The sequence below is a fragment of the Symsagittifera roscoffensis genome, chromosome 9 (assembly GCF_963678635.1).
Source record: "Symsagittifera roscoffensis chromosome 9, txSymRosc1.1, whole genome shotgun sequence".
Lineage (NCBI taxonomy): Eukaryota > Metazoa > Xenacoelomorpha > Acoela > Convolutidae > Symsagittifera > Symsagittifera roscoffensis.
The window spans coordinates 36,461,388-36,486,571 of record NC_087070.1 but is presented as its reverse complement, the minus strand read 5'-3'; the positions used below and the strand labels follow the sequence as shown (position 1 = coordinate 36,486,571).

General features: G+C 34.0%; 1 long non-coding RNA gene across 1 annotated transcript; it reads left to right on the top strand.

Annotated features, from left to right (window-relative positions):
* The first annotated feature begins 1,675 nt into the window (after positions 1-1,675).
* On the top strand, positions 1,676-4,260 carry LOC134854624 (uncharacterized). Its single transcript, XR_010164421.1, has 3 exons — positions 1,676-1,788; positions 3,306-3,482; positions 3,876-4,260. It is a non-coding gene; the product is annotated as an uncharacterized LOC134854624 (long non-coding RNA).
* The last annotated feature ends 20,924 nt before the right edge of the window (positions 4,261-25,184 follow it).

Sequence of the window (25,184 nt, the reverse complement as noted above, 5' to 3'; positions counted from 1 at the left end):
TGAAACTATCAGTGAAAAAATTGAGTGCGGGGAAAAACATACAGCCGTGTTCGAAAGCATCAAAAACGCAGTTGTCACTTTTTTGAAGGTACATTTTTACGATGCAATTAGAAACACAAGGGTCAAATGCGACGCCAGCCACAATGGTCTGGGGGCCACACTAGAGCAGCAATAAAATGAGGGGAGTGGGTTCCAATCTCTATTGTATCTAGTTACCTAACTATATAAGAAAGAAGATACCCTACAAATGACTTCGCGCATGCTTAGGCAGCTGACAGATACAAAAACAACTTATTGGGAAAAAAATCGTCCTTGCAACTGACCATAAAGCCCTATAGTTAGCCCTAGATGGGAACAAGACAAAAAATCTAGGTTGACCCGTTGGATAGATAGGTTAGTGCACTATCAATTCAAAATAGCTCACTATCCAGATAAGGACTCGGGAATTGTTGACCATTTGTCACGAGATCCGCATAATGATCAATGAACGAATTAGACCAAAGGTTCTTAGTAGCAGCAATTAACCCCCATCACAAAGCATTAGACTGCATGAGTCTTGAAAAAAGTCGAAAATTTTAGATGAGGAAAACCTATCACTGAAAATTTCAAAACGCGAATTTTTCAAAGACGAGGCAGATTGTTAGGCCAAATAGCTCACTATCAGGTTGAAGCGGGGAAAATAGCAGCCAACAACAAAAATTTTGCAATTGAAACTGAAACTTTTAAAACGGAGGCTAAAAACTCCTTTTGATATTATGAAATTAATTGCATAAAGGAAAACAATTTTTCCACCCGAGGAGATATGTGATACTGCTACTGCAATAGCAGTAACGTGACGCAACCTTGATTGATCTATATATCTATTTATATTTTATCATTGATCAATGTCACTGTAACTCAAACCCTATGTACACCGCTGAGTCGATCAGACTAACATGAATCTACGTAGATCTCAGCAGTTCTTACGGAGAATACCTAATATTTAAACAACAATTTAATTCTTTCGAAATATAAATTAGTTTTTCTTAACGATAGTCATTTAAATTTGGGTACCACAAAAATAAAGGATGAAAGGAAAAGACTTGGTTTTATCAAAACATAGAAAAATAGGACAAAGATGAACAATTATAACCAAAATAGTTAACTGTGACTGTTTTATGAACTGTAGAGGTCCGGATACCTGGCTGCCGTGCCAGATACCCGGTTGAATTTTTTATCGCTCAAATAACGACTGGAAGAGCTTTGACATGATTTATGACTCGGCAACTCCGATAACTATTTCTAACATGACTTCGCGTCGAAAAAAGTAAAAAAAAAATAGACCCGAAGCTGCAAGTAAAACAGGTTCTTATTTTGATTAAATTACCCAGGATTAGGAGTCTAGCTGGTTATTTAAAAGATATCTACGATGCCTAAAATATCGATTGATAGTCAAATAACATCTGTTTTTTTTGATTTTTCAGTCTGTGGATTTATTTGGATTGCTGGTTCCGTTGCCGCAATTCCGGCAGCCATGTTCACCGAGCTGCACGAAAACGTCATCGCTTGCATATCAAACTACTCGGAAAGCTTCATGAGTCGATACTACTACTTTCTCTTTGCAACCACTTATTGTATTCCGGGAGTTATTATTGCGTTTTTTTACTCAATTATTGCCATCAAAACTGACAATATTCTCACTTTAACCGCCAACAGTTCGATTCATCAGAGAAAATTATTCAGAATGATAGCAGCGCTGGTTGCGCTATTCTGGATATTTCATCTTCCCTTCTGGGTGTGTTTGTTCAGGTCAGTAATTTTGATTAAAAAGATAACATTTGTAAAAAGCTCTTCTACCATTTAACCCCACATACAGTTTTGATATTTTAAACTTTTGTTCACGTTCTCTGATGCTCACGAAAATTTTGACGACCTATTTTTTTAGGTCGACCAAACTGATTTTTCGAGCTCTCCTAAAGCACTAAAATCACGCTGTTTTGGCCACTTTCTGCGGCGCAGGCAAATTTTTGATATGAAAACAGGTCGAAAAAGCAGTTTTTGGCTCTTTTTGGAAAATTTTGACAAAAAATCGCGTTTTTTGGCGCGCGCTCTCCCTCTAAGTTTGTATATTTTGGCGCCAAAGGCGCCTTTAGAAAAATTTAAGGCCCATTCGGCCAAAAAAGGATTTCCTAAAAAGTACCAAAAGGGGGACCCTTTGGGTGGGCAGGGGGTCGAATTCCTGAAGAGGGGGTGCCTGTCCTCCCGCCCCCCTAAGTCCGCCCCTGATTCAGGCGGCGTCTTTAATTTTCAAGGTTCAATTTTTTATAAAATTATAGCCTTCAATTTTTTCTATAAAATATACTAATTAATTTTGCCTTTGTTGTTAATTTGTTTAAAATGCATAAATTAGAGGTGAATAAATGAGTAAGCTTATCCATCCATTGAAATTTTTCCCGCATCCAGTTTCAAGCGTTAATAATCTATTACCTTATGTTTTTAGTATCAATTATGATCGCTTTTGATCAATTATTTCTATCCCAATTTCTTATGGTACAAAATATTCCTTGTAATTGATTATAATCGATTGTAATCACTTTTTTGCCCATTTTGTTTTCAATTTTGCATCTGAATTGCTTATTCCTTATGTTAATTGCAAGCATTGGTTTATGTGAAAAATGAGAAAAATCAAAAAAAGAAAGGTTTTCAAATGAATTCAAATTTATAAAGTTTTTGTTTTTTCATCTCTTCTCTATTAGAGTTGTTCAACCACAGAATTATCAGGACATGGCTTTAGTTTCCTTGATTATTAAAAAAATTGTTTTTCACTTACCGCGGGAACCTAACCTTTCAGCTAATATGATAGGTTCGCTATGAACTTTTGTTTCTTGGAAAGTTTTTGTGTTCTATGAACTTTTAGAGATTTTGTTACTGACAGTAAAATAATAACCCATAGGATATAATTAAAAATTTTTATAATTTGGTGCGACAAACGTTTCGCAAAATAAGAGATTATACTCGATTAGAATTGGTTATAACTGACTGTAAAAGCTTTTTGGATGAACTATAATCAATTGTAACCGATTTTAAGATATTATAATCTCTTGGAAAATATCACGATTATAATCGATTGTAAATCCTTTGAACACCTAATTTTAGTATTTACTTCCGCCTAAGCTTGGAGGTGGGTTTGAAAAGCTCAAAAATATACAACAAATTGTCGTGAAAAAATGAATAAAATAAGTTTAATGAAACATTTGTCTTGAAACTCTATCGTCACCAAGTAATTAGATGGAATGTTCAAAATAATAATTTCTTCAAATCTTCAGGTCTGTCTTTGCGTCTAAAGATGAAGGAGGCGGCGGAGGGGGTTGTTCACACTTCTGGATGGAGAGTTCAATTGTGTTCACATATGTGAATGCTCTTTTCAATCCTTTTCTCTACTCCTTCCTCACCACCAGTTGTTGTTCAGACTGTTCTTGCGGGGAGGAAGACGACACCCATATGTATGCTGGCACCCGGGGCCCATTTGGACTTAAAAAATGAAATATATACCATCAAATTTGAAGGCTCAGATTACCCATTCTTACATTGAGTAGTGTTACTGCCCTAACATTAACCCCCCCCCCCCCCCCCGCAAATCCCCCCTACAAAAATTGACCCCCTCATCAACCAAAGAGTCCCTCCTTTGTTTGGTAATATTTTATGTGACTTAATTTTTCAAGGTAAATAAGTTCGATTAATTATGGTAAAATGTCGCACCCGAAAATTTGCATGATAAAAAACTATTCAAGCAAAAAAACAATAACGAAATATTTCTTTTTTTTTCTAATTTCTTATCAATTTTTGTGAAAAAATCTGAAAAACTCAAAGTTGAAATTGGCCATCTGAACTGCTAGTAACATACCCGCACCTGACATAAACGTCTGTCTATCTCGCGATGCACCTGCACCTGACACTAACAACCAACGTTGCTCACCTAGCCGAAAAGACCAATTAACCTACTGCGGTCAAGTAGATAAGCTGTCGCGGGTGAGCGAAGAAGAAGCCTCACGCGAAGATCACAGGTCCAAAAAATTTCCAAGTCTCGAAGCAACTGGACGAAAGGATACAATAGAAACTAACGCATAGCTAAATATGTATACTAACTCAGAGGGTATTCTCAAAAAACGAAAACTCAAAAAATAATTTGCGACAAACTTTGTCGTCAAATTATTTCAGAATTATGTAGTTGTACTGCTTTTGCTTTCTGATTCTATTCGCATAATAGCACCCCAGAGACAAAATGACAAAATATCCAAAACTTTGTGTTAAGCAACCCCCTTGCCCATATGCAATCATCCAAGAGCCGTAACTCGTGTACAAATTATTTGGTGAACGTTTTCAGATTCTTCACTTAATTGAGAAAAAAACAGAAAAAAAAGAACAAGATTTTTTGTTCGAAGAAAGTGAGAAAAATATATACTTGGGTGGGCGGTGTATCGACTAGCATAAAAGTTTGAAAGTTGAAAATTGTATCGACCAGCATAAAATTCGAAACATATTAGTCAAATTGGATCTCTTTAACTATTCCACCCCTAAAATGCCTAGCAACGAAATTACACCCAAATAAAGAAATAATTCAACGGTTAAGCATAAGTAAATTTTGTCGCATTTTTATCAGGGATTTGACCACCCCACCAATCAAAGGGTCCCCCATTGGTATTATTTTATGACCTCCAAGTTCGGCTACCAGCCATGAAAATTTCCTTTTTGCGCCAGAAAAAAGTCTTTATAGTAATTTAAGAAAGCTCCGAAAAACAATTTGGCCAGCCATAAAAAAAAGACCATTTGCTTGTTGGTTGTTTAGTTTGTCAGCAATTGCAATTTTTCAATTTCTCAGAAATGCAAATTTCAATTTGAAAGGATTGTTATTGTTGTTTGGATTTATGAGAAATTAAAATATCAAAATTATACTAGTGGAGCCAGATCTAAACTAGTATTTATCATTTGATATTATTATGATATTTTATCTTAAAAAAATATTAAATACTTACCAATCATACTCCATAAAACTAACAACCTATTTATTTGTAAAGTGTTGAAACTACTTGTAGTTTCAACACCAGAACAATTTGAATTCAACTTAGAATACAGTTGTTCTCATTCTGGAACTAACTCGCGCAAACCGGTGTACTCTAGATCTATTGAGACTAGGAGATATAAGAGTAAGATTAAGATTGGTATTAGACTAAGAAGTCGCACGAATTTATCCGGCCGAAAATAAGATAGCTTGATGCGCAGACGGTGTACCTTATCTGAAATTACTCCATGAGTATAGTATTCCATACATAACTCATCTGGTGCGACCAAAAGTCTCTAACAAACCTTAACTAACCTAGAATTAGGCAAAAGTTAGATTAGAATTAGACAAAAACAACATTTCAAAAATGTTGTATGACAACAACTTAGTAGATATGTCTCTACGCCTCAATAGATCAGATCCAATATTCCGATCAATACGAGAACTACCCGGTATTGGAAGAAGACGTTGAACAAGAGACGACATACAATTAGGAAGAAATCTACCAATTGATTTCATGATAGTACGACAAAAAAATGATCAAACTTTTGTATTCAGGATCATACCAGCAGTAAATTTAAATTTTCTTTTACTGACATAATACTCAAAGAGCTATCTTCAATAATCTTTCATGGCGCTAAACCTAATAAACGTACAAAAACGACTGATAAAAACAACACTTGTCGTTTTCCTTAAATCAGCTGTAAATTAAATAACATCTTGAAAAATATTTATTGAATATAATGTTACAAAAATTAGTTAGTATAAATCATAAAATGTTAGTATATATAACTCATCTCATCATCCCAGCTTTATCACCTAAAACATAACAGCGAATTTCAAAAACTAACAATCATCAAAACTAAAATTTAACCTTAACCCTCTAATTTTAAACTATCATGCCTTACCCTTGCTGTCACTTAAAACAGTTTCATTTAGATAACAGTTCATCAAGGCTTCACTTGGATCTTTAAAATAAACTACATCTCAATTTTTTATTCTCTAAATATCTAAATCTCTGATCATCAAAGCCTATCCTTGGATCAAATAGAACAACTTTGTTCTCCCCCTCCAAAATTAATTAGTGTCTAATGACCTCAAATGTCAATTCACTTCCCAAATCTCAAAAACTAACCATTTTCAAAAGATAAACAGTGAAGAACTTCGGTTACTCATCCTTCACTTGATTCCCTACCTCTTAGATGACCCAGGCTTAAACAATTAAGCTTAGTAAGTCATAAAATAGTATCTAACGAGCTATTTGCGTTCTTAAAATACCTGAACCTTGTGGATCGATTTACTATTCTCCAACCCTTCACAAATCACAACCCCTAAGTAAGATTAGGTAGGTCTATTTTAGCCTAGAATTAGTCACGAGAAAATACAAACCATTCTCAGGAATCTATATACGCTTTTCTCTCCAACCCAAATGTACGACCCGAATTAAACTAACCATAAAAAATCGTAAGAACTAACAATTTAGGTCAATAGAATCACTAATCCAGATTTTGCATCCTTCATCCTAAATTTTATGTCAAGAGACAATTTAGGAAACAAACAAGAAATCATAATACACAATTGTTTAATTAACGACGACAATTACAACCTCATAATCACAACACACAGACAATCAGTATGATACATAAGAACAAAAAGACAAACACTAAGAAAGAGAATAATTAGCAAATAAAAACAAATTATTAGAAAAAGATTTTAAAAACGAAGAAACGCAGTTTCAGAATCAGAAAAAACCGCAATACAAGAACTTCAAAACATAAAAGACTCAATAAACAAAAATCACCAAACTCAGGACCAACTAGATTTCACTGAATTCAGAAACCAAATCACCAGCCTCAGTAAAAAATAAACGTAAAATAAAAAAGAAAATTGCTACAGAAACAAACCAATACGTTTGTACAATTTGAATCAACCAATAAGACACATTGAAAATTACACATTAACAGTAGATTAACACAAAAATGATTCGAAATAAAGATAACCCAGAAAATTCAGTGCTTCCATTTTTAATATCTCCATTAACTGAACCTCGAGGACAGGTAAAATTTTGTCAAAAAACTTAATCGCAAACTTATTCGAAAAAGTAGATAGTCCGTGCACAAAAGAATTTTTCGATGTAAAAATCAAAATACCTATTCTTGATCACTATCTCAAAGGTATATGTAGTCTCACATCACAATATGGACTCTACACAGTAGAAATCAGATCACCAAATGCATTTCATGACAGATATCTCATTCAAACTGATGATGTAGATGTTGAATTTTTAAACGTTTTTACACAATACATCAAAAGCATACAGCACCAAAACTCACAAAGAGCAAACTCGATATTTACAAACGATGTTTTCTCTTTTATCCATAGCTATTTATCTATATTGAAATTGAATGAACCTCAAGGCGATTCATTTACTCAAACATCTCGACATACAATTGTACGACAGGAAATACATATATTTTCAAAAGTTTTAAATGCAAACTGAGAAGATCTAACAAAAATGAAATAACACAACATGTTAAACACGATTTACAAAAAATCTTAGCATGGTTCATAACCAATTATTTCAGTCACAACATTGATCTTATTGAACAAGCAAGAAAAAATTTTAGACCACAAAATACAGATGACGAAACTGTACTAGCAGAACAATCAGATTAAGTTTGGGATCCTAAATGGTCTCATGAATCATTTATTGGTATACCAACAGTTATATCAAGTCAGGCAATTAGCACTATCTCTATTAATAAAGGTTATGTTAGAGTATACCCACTTACAGTTGACGCAACACCTCTAAACAATAAATCATTCTTCCCTGAAAGAACAGGAAATAATAGTTTAATTTCTTCATTTATAAATCATGATAACTTAAAAGGAACAAGAAATCTTACACAACCAGATATACAAACCCCATCACATTTTGTGAGCAAAGAAATTAATGAAACAAAAACAACAACAAAAGCACAATGAAGCATTTCACCTATTCAACCCAATTTTATAACTCCAAAACTAAAAAACCCAACGCTACAACAAACAATCATACAATCCACAGTAAAACTTCCGTTGCACAAAAATATTTGCAAGTGGATTATCCAACGTTCCGACAGGTAACAAAACCATGATTTAAACAAGAAACATCACAAAGAAATAATTTAAAAGAACATAATTATAACTATGTAAATGGACCAAAAACAACAAAACCTTCTAAAAAAATTCTAAAAACTCCTTCTTTTCACAAAGTCAAAATAAACCACAACCAACTTTAAACTCAGTGAATTTTCATGATCAACCACGATCTTCACAAGAACAAAGTGGAAATTACCCATTTTTTCAACAAACTAAAAATAATACAAATAAAAACCATACCAGAAATCAACCTCATTATTATGCACAAAATTATCTTCCATCAGATGATGAAGAAAACTATAAACAAAATCATCAGCGATTTTACTCAAGCCAAAGACCTCGTTCTTACAGAATTGACCAACCAGATATTTTCGAACCATACACACGAAACGAACAAATATGACAACCTAGAAATAATCCAACATCTTACAACAATAATTTTCAACAACAAATCCAGTTAACACACAATCATACCAACCAACTCAAATGCTTAACGAAATTTCTTTGCCATATTAATAACAACAACAAATAACAAGAAGCCAACTTACAAATTTTTCGCAAATGCCACATGCCGCAGAATTACTACAAATGAGTATGAATCCGTACCTAATGGGCGGATCATCAATAACATCAAATAAACCACTAATGGTATTCACAGGCACAGATCCTGAATGTTCTGTAGAGGAGTATCTAAACGCAGTCACATCAAATTTAAATTTAAATATAGAACTTGAATCAGTAAACACGTAAACACACCACTTCATCAAAATTGGATACATAGACGCACAACTTTAGTCCAAACCAAACTTGACGGCGCAGCCCAAAAATGGTTTTCAGTTTTACCTATAGTAATAAAATCAAATTGAAAAAGATTCACACAAGAATTCTCAAAAATGTTTGATTCAGAAAGAAACAAACAACATCAAAGAGTTTTATGCGATGAAATTTGTAGACTACCAAATGAAACAATAAAACAACTTGCAGTAAGTATAGAAACACTAGTCCGAAAACCATACTCACACAATACTCATGATTACAAAAATACAAAGATGAATGAAATCTTAATGATGACTCTCACACCTCAATTGCGAAAAATAGCAATAAAAAAGAGAGCATCACATCCTTCCTCAATCCGCGAACCAGATTTAGACTTTAGAAAGTTAGTAGATAAGCTAGAGCAAGCAGAAATCATTATGACATTAGAAGAAACGGAAAACTTGAAGCTACAATATGCGAACAACATCCAAACTACTACTTCACAGATATACAATATCAACGACTCTGATACAGAATTATCCGAAAAAATCACTGAAATTTTGAACATTTACGAGAAAAACCCAAATTTTAAAGGCAGACCATCATTCAAAAAATGGTGTAGTTATTGTCGACGATACGGAACAACAAGATAACCAAAATAAACCACAATAATATAGAGAACCCAACAAATCATTTCATCAAAACATGGAGAAAGATCAAAATTTACCCAACAAAAACATTCATAGTAATAATAGTTCAGGAAATCTACTTTCAAATAACTCCAATTACTCTGAAAACAATTACCCTATAATACGAATATAGAGGAGGATCAGCACACCAAAGAAATTCACGAAATTTCTCACAAAACGGATATAGTCGATCACATAGTCGAATTAGTCAATATCGAAATAACTATTCAAGATCAAATTCAAACTAACCTGAAAATTCGTTTGATGTCAGTTCCCAATCAAATTCTAGAAGTAAAAATTATTCAAATAATCGATCTAGAAACTCTTCATACAATCGATATAGAAATTATTCCAACGATAGGAATAGAAGTAATTCAAATAATCGAAACCCTAGATATCAAAATAATCTATCACGCGATTACTCCAACAACAGATCAAAATATAACAATTATCAAAATAGATCACGCGATAAATCACAGTATAGAAATTCGAGTTATAGCAATAGACAAAGAAACTACTCTCAGTCACCACATAGGAATAACACACGTTATCAAAATTCACCACAAAATTATAGGAGTAGTACACCCAAACATCAAGGGCAAACAAATCAGGTACAATCAACTGAAGAAACTCAACCAGACCCCCTGGTATTGACAATAACGAAAGCACAGAATTTCAAATAAATCATATCAATTACGAATCCACAGATAGCGAAAGTTAACAACAGAAAACACAATTTCAATTAACATGATAAAAGTTGAAAATGACTATGAACCTATTATAAACGAACAACCGATATATTCTCACATCTATCAAAACCATGATCAATTTCTTTTAAGCAATTATACAAGACCTATATCCAATAACAAAAGAAAGGAAAAAATAGAAAAAATAGTAGAAGAAATAACAGAAGAAAAACCCACAGAATGCTCAAGCACAAATAACATTTATTAAAACATACCTAAAAAACCACCGGTACAAAAAGAAAAAATATGGACAATCCCACTTCTTTTAGAAATTCCAAAATCTAAACAATTACAAACACCAGACCTTGAAATAAGTTTTTTAATAGATTTCGGTGCAGAATCAAGTATTATCAACATTCCCACTTGGAATGAAATAAAAATTCTACATCCAAAATTAATATCCTTCAAAACAACAAGCAGACTAGCATTCAAACAAGGATCAACAATAACAAATTATGGAAAAATCCAACTTTTCCTTGATCCCACCCGAACAATGGAACAAAGCGAACTCATGACCAAACCATTTAAGCAAACCTTCCACATCACTGATTTAAAACATTACATCATTAGAATACCATTTATTACTAAACATATACCAACAATAAATGTTTTAAATAGTAGAATTAATTTGAAGAAAAATACACAAGAATGAAAAACGCGGCTTTGACATTTTTTCATAGAATAAACAAACAACCATCATTTTTCTCTAAATTTTACCCCATATACAATCAGGAACGGAAACACCTGAAACCACTATCAGGAAATATGACAAACAAGTTCAATCAAACAAGTTCACCAGCATGATAAAGAACAAAATAAACATCATCTCTTTATGTCTGACCTTGAATTCAGACCAATTCGTAAGTTTTTCTCAGTAACAATTTCAACTATCAAATACATGAAATACTCAAACTCCGATATGATTTCCTTACACATCTATAACAATTCTCCGTATAAAATAACCCTACCTCTAGGAATCTTAGGTTATTGTGAAACCCCACAAAAAAAATAGCGTATAGAGTAAATAATATTTTACAACTATTAGATATATGTCAATCAACAATTCTTGACGAAGAATTGTCAATTAACAATATTTTAGGCAATGAAAAACGAAACACAGATAACTTTACAAAGGCACTCTATTTTAAACCAACATTTCAAAGATCAAAATACATGAAAGAACAACAAAAATTCTTAACAATGTTTAACTTTCAACACTCTCAGATAACACAAGAAGAATTCGAATAATTAGCCGACATAATAATAAAATACCCAAAAGTTTACGCATTATCTAAATTTGATGTTGAAAAAGTAAATTCACCATTACTTTTACCTCTAAAACCTGATGCAGTTTTCAAAAAACAACGAGCAAATAAAGTCCCATTTCACTTGCAAGACAAATTCACAGATTACTTGAAATACTAGAAGAATATGAAATCATCTCTCCAGTAAAAAAAAAACCAGCCAAAAGGTAACACATTCATAAACCCAGTTATCATCTTAGCAAAAGGAGAATCATTAAAAATAGTTCTAGATGCAAGATACCTCAATTCACTAATTGATGAATCTAAATTAAATTGGCCCATCGAACCAATCCAAGTAATTCTCATAAAATTATACGGTAAAATTATCACAACAGCAGATATGAATCATGCATATTATCAAATGTTGCTAGATGAACAATCAAGACGATTAACACAATTCGTTATTGGAAATCAACAATACGAATTCAACAGATTATTCTATAGAACTTTTCAGCATTTATGAGTAAAATTTTTAGACCACTAATACTCAATAAAACTGCAATCACACATTTAGACGATGTTTTTTTTGCAATCAAACAAAAAACGAAATGTCCATTGTCTTAGAAAAATATCATTAAATATTATTACAATAAAACATGAAAGCAGCTCCAGATGAATCACACTTTTTTCTAACGCGAGTAAAATTCCTTGGACATATTAGAGAAATTAACACTATAACTCCATTAATTTCTCGCATAGATGCAATCCAAAAACTCCAACCACCTTCAAATAAGAAGAAAATACAAGAATTTCTGGGAATTTTAAACTTCTTAAGTAAATACGTATACAAACTGCAACTATACTTAAGACCATTTTTTAACATCTTTATACAGCAGAATATTTTTGAATGGACGACAGAACATCAGAAACGATTTGAAGAGATAAAAATTCTTCTCACAGAGCAATTATCAAACACTATTCCAGATCCCGACCAACCATTTTTATGCCATGTGCGACGCCTCAAGTTTTGGCATCGGCGCAGCATTACCACAATCTCACTATGGAATGAAAAAAATGAACCTCATTTCCGCAAACTCTAGGCTATTCACACAAGCTGAACTTAGATTCTCTACTCTTATGAGAGAATGCACAGCCTTAAACTAATAATTTTTCTTTTCACGCAAAAGTCAAACCCAAACCATAGAGTTTATAGATTTCAACTATTTTTAATGAAATTTCCAAATTTACAATTAGTTTGGACAGCAGGAAAAAACCTCGCACTACCCGATACTCTCAGTAGAAATACACCACCTGAATCGTTGCCAAGAAAAACAACAGTTGAAACAACACAAAATATAAAATTTTTCCTTGCAAAAGATGAAACATCACCAAGATTACAATGCAAATGTGCAGTAAAAACTGACTTAGACCAATCACAAATAAATAATCTCTAACATTTTCTACTATATCTAGATTGTCAAAACAATTATTACGAAGTAGATTTACTAGGAAAATCTACATTCAAAGAGATATCATACTCTTCATGGATAAAAAACAACACATAGCAAAAACCAGTCAAACAAAAACTATATAAAAAATATCCATTCCCTCTAATAGAAAAAGAAACTCTCACTGATAATGTAAATTTGTCAGGCCCACCAAATAATGATTCAAAATATACAATCAACCATGTTTTTAACCTTCATGGCCCACTGGATACAATACCTCTGTCAAAAGTAGAAATTTAACACATTTTTCTCCCAATTACAGAAAAAATAACACTCGAATTGTTACAAAAACATCAAAATTTTGACCCAGTCATTAGACAATTAAAATTTTGGCACAAACATAAAACCAAGCCAATTAAAGCCGATACCACCATCCTAGGTATCAAAACCCTTCTTAGATATTTCAGAAAATTTAACAACACCTCTATCAACGAAAACACAGATATCCTAGAATACCAAACATCCGATATCAAAGTACCCTGCCTACCTTTAAGTATGATGCTTATAGCTTTTCATACCTTTCGCTCTTTACACCTTAAAGGACACACTAAAGGACACAAAAAAATCCTCAAATTTTGTTCAAAATTTCCATTTCCCAAATGCACCAATTTGGATAAAAGTATTATGCAACGATTGCATAGCATGTCAATTAAACAAACCATTCCCAAATTAAAAACAAATCGCAGCAAAACAAGATTTTAAAGGACAAAGTCTAGATTTCAATCACAGAACTTCTTTCGATACAAAAGGACCAATGTCACCATCCTCAGAAGGAAACTCATATATAATGGTCATAGTAGATGCATTCACACTCTACGTAGCATTTAACTCAGTACCTCATTGTAATGCTTGTTATGCAAATGCAACACTTTATGAACACTGGATAGCAAAATTTGGTTTACGCGAAATCCTTGTCACAGACAATGGCACTGAATTTATAAATAACGACATCATTACAGTATGCCACTTACATAACATTAAACACAAACCACGTACATCTCATGCACCTTGGACTAATGGTTTAGTCGAAGGCATGAACCGTTCACTACAAGAATATTTTAGGTGTGTCTTTAACGGAAATGACACCGATATTTTGAATGGTCAAAAGATGTAAAACTATTCCCACTATCTTATAAAGAATCAAAATGTTACAATCTACCGCTACATACCCACGATGAAGATCATTTTCATCATCCACAAGTTGTAAAATTAGCTTCCGGTACACACACTGAATGGATTTTAAACAGAGATAAAAAAAACAATGAAATTTACCAGAAAGTAACAAAAAAATTGCTACAAAGACAAAATAATAATTCCCAAATAAATTCTCGACTTACCCCAGCTACAAACTTAAAAATTGCAACAAACGCTTTAATTCCAAACTTGACAACATTATTACCCGAAAGAGTACGCCCTTCGAGAACTTACTCAATTATACTCTTTTACAGGACTTACAGTTATTCAAAATAGCTCAGAACACAATCAAAATCATAGCACTGTTATGCACCCCATCCAAACACAATTAGATAAAAAGGACACAGAACTTCCCAAGCAAATATCAAAAATGTAGACAAAAGATACCTCAAACAGACAGAAAAAATCAAAAATTAGAGGAAAAAATTATACCACAAAAAAAAAGAAAAATTTCCGCATAGACAATCATCGCGACTTCGTAATCAGCCACGAAAAGATTACAAAACATTCATCCAACATCTTAAATATTAAAGAAAATTGAATTTCAAAAACCACTTTAAATTAAATAACATTTTCACCTCCTGAAAAAATTTTCATGGACCGAACATTTTCTCAAAATTCAAGCTGAAAAGTATTTGAACAAACTAGTTCAAATTTAGCCAATCAGAAGCCTTTCCGAATCATCACCTCATTTTTAACACGACTTATTTAGCCGACAAACAATCACCCTTTATCCAATCTCTACCTATAATTAAAAGAACTCCAGGTCAAAAATAAGCAAACTGCTAAGCATTGACACCTGAAATAAACAAAGTTTCAATATTACAACCCTCCCCTATCAAGCAGTACAACGATCAATAATATTGTCGCAACATAGAATTCAAAAACCCCTCAGGCAAAAAAAATAAATTAGTCTAAAGGACAAACTGGACATGATCGGTTAGCCTAAAGTACGAATATCTCTTAGATACCCCCAATCATCCAATAAAAAAGAACAAAACCAGGCAGACTCTTAAGAGCCCTCCAAACTTTCCTTTCTCAAAAATTGGCGAAACCCAACCCACCTGTCAAAAAACCAAGAAATAATCCGGCCACACTTGAAATTAGTTTCAACAAATAAAAAATAACTCGACGAAGAAACTATTTCTTCAAATGCTTCTTTCTCAAACAGTTATTAAGTTTCAAAGTATACTTTCAAACCTTTTTTCATTTCTTTCCAATTTTTTCAAATCTTGTTTAATTTTCATGTCTGACATTTTAGAAATATTCATCCTGACCCTGATGATTGTTTGCAACTTTTTCATCATTTTTATTCCCTAGCCCAAACCTACGTTAATTTGTTCAAAATCATTGACCACCTCGTCAGGTACGATATTTCAAGAAACTATCTAAATGTTCCAACATCTATTCAGTAGAACAGATGTTTTTCTTCTTTTTATAATGTTTCTCACATTTTCGACATCCCTCATAATGACAATATGCAAAAAAAAGGTTTTCTAACCTTCGCATTAGCAACAGTACTTTTAATACTTTCCATTCAAGGGTACTACAAAAAACACAAAATTTCCTCTCACATAAATAGTTTCCAAATTTTTTTCCAAAAATGCTGATCAACAACCCCCACATCAATCCCCACCAACAATGTCCCAAGAACCTCCAACATCACCATCAAATACTCACACAAATAACCCTCAATTATCAACACGCATCTCTTTTCAAGACAATCCATACAATTTGACAATCCAGACAATCCATTTGAAGAAAGACACCCACGATTGTCCGAACCACTAGAGCCAGTAATTCACCAAGCATCGCCGAGCGAACCACAATACGAACCAGTACATAATATATACCCGCCTCTCCAACAATATCTTAATAGAGCAAGACACCAAAATCAAAACCAAAACACACTCGAAATAAACCGACAAATTATTCATCCAAGACGAAATAGAATTTTGCAAAACCCCAGAGTTCAATTCAACATACCTCATTCACCAACAACAAAGCATGTAGACCTTTCTAGTAGTACAATTCAAAGTACCTCACAGACTCCAACACAACAAAACACATCGAACATTCCCTCAGATTATTGAGGTTCAAACCCTACATGTCAACAAATCAGAGAAAACCCTTATAATCCCCCAGCCACTACAGAACAACTACCTTATTGGATGACACATGTTTTTCCTCAAGGCGAACCAAATTCAGTGAATGATCCAGTAGACGTTTCATCCGACACATCTTTGTCACTACCTGAAACTCTTTCACTACCTTCAACCACTTCTTTTACTCAAATTTCACAAACACATTTTCCTCCAAATTTTCCTACAAATCTCGACGCCAGATATAGAGAAAATTCAACAAATAACATACAACTACGATTAGATTGCAATACATTCGTAGCATCCCCTCCATTTTTTGGACAACATCACGGAATTACCAGGTTACACAATTGGGCACTGAACAGACTACAATATCGACAAGATATCCACAAAGATATTCAAGAACATAATATACAAATACTTACACAAGACAACTTGACACTAAAATTTGAAATCACAGTAAGACTAAATAAAATAATTCATCATCCCTTAACCCTAGCCCCTCCAAATATAGCAGCTCAATTTTCTTCTCCCCCATTTATAACCACAGAAATAATCTACAAATACGATAGATACAAAAAAAGACAATTGGATATATCACCTTTTATAATCCATATTCAGGACTATCGTACCCATGTATCTTTTGAAAATACTAATTTTTCAGACTCTTTTATTTTTCATTTTTTCAAAACTCGATCGTAACAATCCTTCCCCCCGAGCAGGACCCCAGGATTTACTAGTCACACACTATGACTGTGAAGAAAATGAACAAAAAACATTACACAAATATGCAATCAATGTGATTAAAAAGTCACTCAATGTGAATCCGAACAACAATCAATCGAAACAACAAATATAATAGCAACACTTTACTCAAAAGCAGGAGCTACAACACTAACAGGATATAATTTCAAAGCGACATTTTCCGAAAAGAAAGTACATTGTTCCCAAGTCTCAAACGGAAACAAAAACAGATTAGATTATGAATCTTTCTACCAAAGTAACATCAAAAGACAATTGCACCTCAGCCCTAACGATTGCAAACACGAACTTGAACGATTAAAAATCACATCAAGCCAAGGCAAAAACAGAAAACTAGTAATTTTTCAAGTTTTTCCAGACTCAGCACATCAAGCTGAACTTGAAAATTACCAGGGTCATATAAGATTAGATAACAAATTTTCATTTCAAGGAGCACATGGAAGATTAATTTACGATCTCCAAGACAAAAATTGGATACCACACATTGGAATAAACAACCCCTTAAATTGTAAAGCAGATACAAAAAATAAAAGATACCAAGAAATAATGTTATTTGATTGGAAAATACAACTTGAAAAAGTACATTTTACACGTGATTTAAAAGATGACACTATAATTTATCAGGGAATCAGACACCCTTGCAAAAACGACCAAGGATACTCCGATCCTACTACACGCACACAAGCAACAATTGTTTGGTTCCCCGAAGACACCTGTACCACATTTCAAGTAGCAAAAATACACGCTAGAGTGATAAAATTTCGCCAAAAAAAATTTATTGAATCAATCTCGTTTGAAGATGTAAATCCTGGTAAACTCAGACATAGTAATTTTAGATTTAGAAACATTCATAATATAGAAAATAAATTGACACGTTTCCAAATATACCCAGAAACAGAACCTGCAAGTAAATACACCAAACCACTTAACAAAACACACTATTCAGAAATTTTTGTCGAATATGAAGACGGTTTCGAAATGAATACAGGAAAATTAATTATACATGAAATGGCTACATCTCGTTCAACAACTGACAAAAACTCATATGTCCGAGTACAATTTCAAAAAAATACAGGGAGAGTTGGTGCTAAATTGAAACCACAAGACAAAGACAGTACACGTTTACAAGAACTATCACTCATGAATAACACTCAACTTGAACGCACACAAATGTTACAATCACTTGCACTAGCAGTAATTAAAATCCCTCATGCAGGATATTTATTGTCAGGAAACAGATCAAGTTTATTGAGTACGAAGGAAATATATTATGGTATTACACTTGCACCAAAAAAGTATCACCTTTATATGTCTTCGAAGACAAAAGATGCTATAAAAGAATCCCGATATTCTACAAAAATAAAGTATCTTTTGTTGATACACTCTCCCAAAGAACTTATTTTTGGGATACATCAGTCACATGTGGATCAGAAAATAGCCAAAATGTAGTACAATTTAACCCTGACGAAGATAAATACTATCTTCTCACACCTTATCCTACACTCATGCAACCCCTCAAAAAATTTTCACCAGAAAGCATTAGAGCTATTGCCCGCAACCCCAATATTGATTTACAACCAATCTGCATATACTCCAAATCGGACTTCCAAGATCGGACTTTCGTACACAACAATTTCAAGAAATACCCACAAAAATGGACACAATACAACGACAATCCATAGATCAAAACCTACGCAAACTTGCAGAAATAGCAGGCTTTTCAGACATATACGCACAAGACTATAGCGGATATTTTAAAGTTATAAAAGATTACATTACTTAAATGGCGAAAAATACAGACCCCAAGATATATAATGTTTTTAGTTTTGTAAATTTAAAAAACGAACTTCTTGCCTTTCTAGGATAGCCCTATTACATCTTAGAAAAATTGACTATATTATACGCAATTTTAAATTTTCTGGGATTTCTTTTCTCTCTCCTAAAAAGAATCTACAATACATGCGCAATACACACACAAGTAAGCAAACAAGCAAGCGTAGCACGCATACTTTTCGCAGGAGTTTTTTGGAATATTTTCTACATCAATCAATGAAATACTTTTAGATGCTCAGATAAAATATTGCAATACCAAGCTATCAACAACATCAAACACATATGACGAATCACGAAACGATACGAATACAACACGTACAGTACCACAAATGCAAAACCTAAACCAAAACCCTCCCCTATCATTGGTACCGCAAAATTTTAGAAATATCGCCCTAACAGACCTCATAACTTTGAGATCTAATTATCCACAAGGCCCAATTAAACACATAATAACCCAACAACGCAACATAGAAGACACATACGAAAAGATTATAGATACCACTAATTTTCATTTTCAGAACTACCATCTTTTAGCCCACGATGAGCCGCCAAGTTGGATCCCTCCATCGATTAATTTCCCACCCGGCCAACCTCCAGAACAACCTTCCCATCATCCCATTTTTTGTTTTCCCCACCTCAATCACCTCATCATAGCACTTCATACAGCATGCAATCAGACACTAATTCCAACACAACACTATATAACACCACCTCCCAATTCAACAACTCCGATATCGAAACACCCGACGAATTTGCAAATTCTGAACCCAGCACATCTACATTTTTCCGACCTCCCTTTCAACCTATTCATTCCCAATTCAAAATTGAACCCCCTTCCCCTCCCTCTCCCATTTCAAATGTGACATCCATATATTCCATTCTAACCAGTGAACCATCCGATAACAACGACTCAGACAACACACAAATATCACACGAGCTTGATAACTTCATAAAACTGCAACAACAATTACAACGCCCTCAAACACTAACTATTCACCAACTCTCGCGATCTATAACATCATCCAACCCATCAACCCCAACCCCCTCTTCAAATTATACCCCTTCACAAAACCCGACTTCCTCATCAACCGCATCCTCCAGTACAACCAGAGCTTACCGAACCTTTAGAAGGAAATTCTCAAATACTCCATTCCCATCTAACCCAGGAACTTCCACATCATTTGTCAATCATCCACTTCACACTAATACCAAACCTTTCTGCAAAATATGTCTACCCTTTTTCCCACAATACACATACTTCCATTCAGACCCCAATGATGAGAAACCCAATTATGTGAACGAGCTCGTATTATACCCTACACTTTCATGGACATCAAACTACCACTTTACTAAACCACTATCACTGCCACTATATAACAACCCTCATGACAATGAAGTGTGCAGCACCCAACTTTATCTTCTAACCACAGCACTAACCCCAAAACAATTCACACAAATAGGATACAGACAAGCACTAACCAAATTCACTGCACCTATGGCTAATGATTACTCTATCGATTATTACGATCATAACATCATACGACCTAACGAAGACATCTTTCTAAACAACGACCCATTTGCCAACCCCCAACTGAGAGAAAATTTTTTCATAAAAACTCCATACACATTCACCCTCAACATCTTAAATAAAAAACACGAGAACGTCATCTCAGCAGCGCACGTGCGTGATATTCATGCTTATGATTCATACTTTAATAAATTTAACCATTTTTCACTAACCTTTCATTTCCTCAGACCCAAAGAACGTGATTTGCACTGTTCACACGAAGTCATGTTACGAACTAAACAAACACACACGTACGCTTACTACAAGTTCATGCAACACCATTACACTCTCAATACACCAGCACGACACTTTCGCCATAGATATCAATACATTAACTCTAAAGTGATTCCCTAGCCCGATTCCCTAGCCCAAACCTACGTTAATTTGTTCAAAATCATTGACCACCTCGTCAGGTACGATATTTCAAGAAACTATCTAAATGTTCCAACATCTATTCAGTAGAACAGATGTTTTTCTTCTTTTTATAATGTTTCTCACATTTTCGACATCCCTCATAATGACAATATGCAAAAAAAAGGTTTTCTAACCTTCGCATTAGCAACAGTACTTTTAATACTTTCCATTCAAGGGTACTACAAAAAACACAAAATTTCCTCTCACATAAATAGTTTCCAAATTTTTTTCCAAAAATGCTGATCAACAACCCCCACATCAATCCCCACCAACAATGTCCCAAGAACCTCCAACATCACCATCAAATACTCACACAAATAACCCTCAATTATCAACACGCATCTCTTTTCAAGACAATCCATACAATTTGACAATCCAGACAATCCATTTGAAGAAAGACACCCACGATTGTCCGAACCACTAGAGCCAGTAATTCACCAAGCATCGCCGAGCGAACCACAATACGAACCAGTACATAATATATACCCGCCTCTCCAACAATATCTTAATAGAGCAAGACACCAAAATCAAAACCAAAACACACTCGAAATAAACCGACAAATTATTCATCCAAGACGAAATAGAATTTTGCAAAACCCCAGAGTTCAATTCAACATACCTCATTCACCAACAACAAAGCATGTAGACCTTTCTAGTAGTACAATTCAAAGTACCTCACAGACTCCAACACAACAAAACACATCGAACATTCCCTCAGATTATTGAGGTTCAAACCCTACATGTCAACAAATCAGAGAAAACCCTTATAATCCCCCAGCCACTACAGAACAACTACCTTATTGGATGACACATGTTTTTCCTCAAGGCGAACCAAATTCAGTGAATGATCCAGTAGACGTTTCATCCGACACATCTTTGTCACTACCTGAAACTCTTTCACTACCTTCAACCACTTCTTTTACTCAAATTTCACAAACACATTTTCCTCCAAATTTTCCTACAAATCTCGACGCCAGATATAGAGAAAATTCAACAAATAACATACAACTACGATTAGATTGCAATACATTCGTAGCATCCCCTCCATTTTTTGGACAACATCACGGAATTACCAGGTTACACAATTGGGCACTGAACAGACTACAATATCGACAAGATATCCACAAAGATATTCAAGAACATAATATACAAATACTTACACAAGACAACTTGACACTAAAATTTGAAATCACAGTAAGACTAAATAAAATAATTCATCATCCCTTAACCCTAGCCCCTCCAAATATAGCAGCTCAATTTTCTTCTCCCCCATTTATAACCACAGAAATAATCTACAAATACGATAGATACAAAAAAAGACAATTGGATATATCACCTTTTATAATCCATATTCAGGACTATCGTACCCATGTATCTTTTGAAAATACTAATTTTTCAGACTCTTTTATTTTTCATTTTTTCAAAACTCGATCGTAACAATCCTTCCCCCCGAGCAGGACCCCAGGATTTACTAGTCACACACTATGACTGTGAAGAAAATGAACAAAAAACATTACACAAATATGCAATCAATGTGATTAAAAAGTCACTCAATGTGAATCCGAACAACAATCAATCGAAACAACAAATATAATAGCAACACTTTACTCAAAAGCAGGAGCTACAACACTAACAGGATATAATTTCAAAGCGACATTTTCCGAAAAGAAAGTACATTGTTCCCAAGTCTCAAACGGAAACAAAAACAGATTAGATTATGAATCTTTCTACCAAAGTAACATCAAAAGACAATTGCACCTCAGCCCTAACGATTGCAAACACGAACTTGAACGATTAAAAATCACATCAAGCCAAGGCAAAAACAGAAAACTAGTAATTTTTCAAGTTTTTCCAGACTCAGCACATCAAGCTGAACTTGAAAATTACCAGGGTCATATAAGATTAGATAACAAATTTTCATTTCAAGGAGCACATGGAAGATTAATTTACGATCTCCAAGACAAAAATTGGATACCACACATTGGAATAAACAACCCCTTAAATTGTAAAGCAGATACAAAAAATAAAAGATACCAAGAAATAATGTTATTTGATTGGAAAATACAACTTGAAAAAGTACATTTTACACGTGATTTAAAAGATGACACTATAATTTATCAGGGAATCAGACACCCTTGCAAAAACGACCAAGGATACTCCGATCCTACTACACGCACACAAGCAACAATTGTTTGGTTCCCCGAAGACACCTGTACCACATTTCAAGTAGCAAAAATACACGCTAGAGTGATAAAATTTCGCCAAAAAAAATTTATTGAATCAATCTCGTTTGAAGATGTAAATCCTGGTAAACTCAGACATAGTAATTTTAGATTTAGAAACATTCATAATATAGAAAATAAATTGACACGTTTCCAAATATACCCAGAAACAGAACCTGCAAGTAAATACACCAAACCACTTAACAAAACACACTATTCAGAAATTTTTGTCGAATATGAAGACGGTTTCGAAATGAATACAGGAAAATTAATTATACATGAAATGGCTACATCTCGTTCAACAACTGACAAAAACTCATATGTCCGAGTACAATTTCAAAAAAATACAGGGAGAGTTGGTGCTAAATTGAAACCACAAGACAAAGACAGTACACGTTTACAAGAACTATCACTCATGAATAACACTCAACTTGAACGCACACAAATGTTACAATCACTTGCACTAGCAGTAATTAAAATCCCTCATGCAGGATATTTATTGTCAGGAAACAGATCAAGTTTATTGAGTACGAAGGAAATATATTATGGTATTACACTTGCACCAAAAAAGTATCACCTTTATATGTCTTCGAAGACAAAAGATGCTATAAAAGAATCCCGATATTCTACAAAAATAAAGTATCTTTTGTTGATACACTCTCCCAAAGAACTTATTTTTGGGATACATCAGTCACATGTGGATCAGAAAATAGCCAAAATGTAGTACAATTTAACCCTGACGAAGATAAATACTATCTTCTCACACCTTATCCTACACTCATGCAACCCCTCAAAAAATTTTCACCAGAAAGCATTAGAGCTATTGCCCGCAACCCCAATATTGATTTACAACCAATCTGCATATACTCCAAATCGGACTTCCAAGATCGGACTTTCGTACACAACAATTTCAAGAAATACCCACAAAAATGGACACAATACAACGACAATCCATAGATCAAAACCTACGCAAACTTGCAGAAATAGCAGGCTTTTCAGACATATACGCACAAGACTATAGCGGATATTTTAAAGTTATAAAAGATTACATTACTTAAATGGCGAAAAATACAGACCCCAAGATATATAATGTTTTTAGTTTTGTAAATTTAAAAAACGAACTTCTTGCCTTTCTAGGATAGCCCTATTACATCTTAGAAAAATTGACTATATTATACGCAATTTTAAATTTTCTGGGATTTCTTTTCTCTCTCCTAAAAAGAATCTACAATACATGCGCAATACACACACAAGTAAGCAAACAAGCAAGCGTAGCACGCATACTTTTCGCAGGAGTTTTTTGGAATATTTTCTACATCAATCAATGAAATACTTTTAGATGCTCAGATAAAATATTGCAATACCAAGCTATCAACAACATCAAACACATATGACGAATCACGAAACGATACGAATACAACACGTACAGTACCACAAATGCAAAACCTAAACCAAAACCCTCCCCTATCATTGGTACCGCAAAATTTTAGAAATATCGCCCTAACAGACCTCATAACTTTGAGATCTAATTATCCACAAGGCCCAATTAAACACATAATAACCCAACAACGCAACATAGAAGACACATACGAAAAGATTATAGATACCACTAATTTTCATTTTCAGAACTACCATCTTTTAGCCCACGATGAGCCGCCAAGTTGGATCCCTCCATCGATTAATTTCCCACCCGGCCAACCTCCAGAACAACCTTCCCATCATCCCATTTTTTGTTTTCCCCACCTCAATCACCTCATCATAGCACTTCATACAGCATGCAATCAGACACTAATTCCAACACAACACTATATAACACCACCTCCCAATTCAACAACTCCGATATCGAAACACCCGACGAATTTGCAAATTCTGAACCCAGCACATCTACATTTTTCCGACCTCCCTTTCAACCTATTCATTCCCAATTCAAAATTGAACCCCCTTCCCCTCCCTCTCCCATTTCAAATG